The sequence below is a fragment of the Triticum aestivum genome, chromosome 7A (genome assembly GCF_018294505.1).
Source record: "Triticum aestivum cultivar Chinese Spring chromosome 7A, IWGSC CS RefSeq v2.1, whole genome shotgun sequence".
NCBI lineage: Eukaryota > Viridiplantae > Streptophyta > Magnoliopsida > Poales > Poaceae > Triticum > Triticum aestivum.
This window is the reverse complement of record NC_057812.1, coordinates 156,279,429-156,282,058: the sequence shown is the minus strand read 5'-3', so window position 1 is coordinate 156,282,058 and position 2,630 is coordinate 156,279,429.

Here is a 2,630-nt window from a genome sequence, read left to right as displayed (position 1 = left end):
GTAGGATTTTCATAACTTAGGCAAGTACTTGGACTGCAGCTAAGCCCCCGAGTGGAAGTCTGGCTTACCACTTGGTATGATTTTCATAACTTAGGCGAGTACTTGGACTGCAGCTAAGCCCCCGAGTGGAAGTCTGGCTTACCACTCGGTAGGATTTTCATAACTTAGGCGAGTACTTGGACTGCAGCTAAGCCCCCGAGTGGAAGTCTGGCTTACCACTCGGTAGGATTTTATTTAATCTTAGGCGAAATGGATTCGCAGCTAAGCCTCCGAGTGGGAGTCTGGCTCACCACTCGGTAGGATTTTTACAAACTTAGGCGAAACGGATTCGCGGCTAAGTCACCCACTGAGGGGAAAATTTTATTTGGACAAAATAAAAAGTGACAAAAATTATGGAGGAACTATGACACTATTATTTTGAGATCCATGAACTACAGAAGTACTTTATTGCAACTCATCCGAGTGATAAACTTAAGTGTAAAATGGGCGGAGTAGTTCCGCGTTCCAAGCTCGGGGCTCGTCGATATTATGTTCGACGTTGTAAAGACGGTACCCCGTTGTGGAGAACTTTGGTGACGATGAAGGGTCCTTCCCAAGAAGGAGCAAGCATGTGTTGTTTCTTCTGATCCACTCGGAGAACTAAATCTCCTTCCTGGAAGGCTCGACCCCTCACATTTCTGGCGTGGAAACGACGCAAATCTTGTTGGTAGATGGTCGACCGGATCAGAGCCATCTCCCTTTCTTCCTCTAAAAGGTCGACTGCGTCCTGCTGCGCTTGTTCAGCTTCTGCTTCGTTGTAGATTTCAACCCGAGGAGCATTGTGGAGAAGATCACTCGGCAAGACTGCTTCAGCTCCATAGACCAGGAAGAATGGAGTTCTTCCGATCGACCGATCAGGTGTGGTCCGCAGTCCCCAAAGCACCAAGAGAAGTTCGTCGACCCAAGCTCCAGCTGCATGCTTGAGATCACGCATCAGTCGGGGTTTCAATCCCTTGAGAATCAGGCCATTGGCTCGCTCTGCTTGTCCATTCGTCTGCGGATGTGCGACCGAAGCGTAGTCGACTCGTGTGCCTTGAGAGTTGCAGAAATCCCTGAATTCTTCCGAGTCAAAGTTCGACCCATTATCCGTAATGATGCTGTGCGGGACTCCATATCTGAATATCAGTTCCCTGATGAAGCTAACAGCAGCACCGGCGTCAAGGTTCTTGATTGGTTTAGCCTCAATCCACTTGGTGAACTTGTCGACTGCCACCAGTACATGCGTGAAGCCACTTCGCCCTGTTCTCAAAGGACCGACCATGTCCAACCCCCATACTGCGAAAGGCCAGACAAGTGGAATGGTCTTCAGAGCTGATGCAGGCTTGTGCGACATATTCGAGTAGAACTGACATCCCTCGCACTTATCCACTATTTCCTTTGCCATCTCATTCGCCTTTGGCCAGTAAAATCCGGCTCGGTATGCTTTGGCCACGATGGTCCAAGAGGACGCATGATGACCACAGGTTCCCGAGTGGATATCATTAAGGATGATAGAGGGCCTCATACTCTGCCTCATTGTTGGAGGAATCAAAGTGAATCTGGAGCACATATCTGAGCTTATCTCCTCTGGGGGAAACCAGGACAACCCCAGCACCGGAACCATTCAACATCTTAGAGCCATCAAAAAACATGGTCCAATGCTCCGAGTGAACTTCAGTCGGCTGCTGCTGTTCAATCCACTCGGCGAGGAAATCTGCTATTGCCTGGGACTTAATGGCTTTCTTTGCCTCAAACTTGATATCAAGGGGAAGAAGTTCAATCGCCCATTTCGCCACTCGACCAGTTGCATCTCTGTTGTGCAAAATCTCTGATAGTGGAGCGTCGCTGACGACTGTGATGGAATGATCAGAGAAATAATGAGCAACCTTCTTTGTGGTCATGTATATTCCATATACAAGCTTCTGATAATGAGGATATCTCTGCTTGGATGGAGTCAAGACTTCAGACAAATAATACACTGGGCGCTGAACTTTGAAAACTTTTCCTTCTTCTTCCCGCTCGACCGTAAGCACTGTACTGACGACTTGTCCTGTGGCTGCGATATAGAGCAACAAAGGCTCTTTGCTGATCGGAGCAGCAAGCACCGGCTGGGTGGAGAGCAGAGCTTTTAGCTCGGCAAACGCTGCATCAGGGTCGAGTCAACAATTTGATCTATGCGAGGGAGAGGAAAATGATCTTTCGGGCAGGCCCGGTTGATGTGCTTGAAATCAATGCACATTCGGAGCGACTTGTCCTTCTTAGGAACCATGACGACATTAGCGAGCCACTCAGAGTGGTATATCTCTCGGATAAATCCTGCCGCCAACAGTCGAGCCACTTCCTCACCAATGGCTTTTCTCTTCTGGACGACGGACCGCTGAAGATGCTCTTTGACTGGTTTTGCTGATGAGTCGACTCTTAGGCGATGCTCAGCCAGTCCCCTGGGAACACCTGGCATGTCAGCGGGCTTCCATGCAAAAATGTCCCAGTTCTCACGGAGGAACTGGATGAGCGCTTCTTCCTATTTCGGGTCAAGTGTTGTGGAGATGTGGGTCGGTGCTGCATCGGGGTCGGTCGGGTGAATGTGAACAGGCTTCGTCTCACCGGACGAC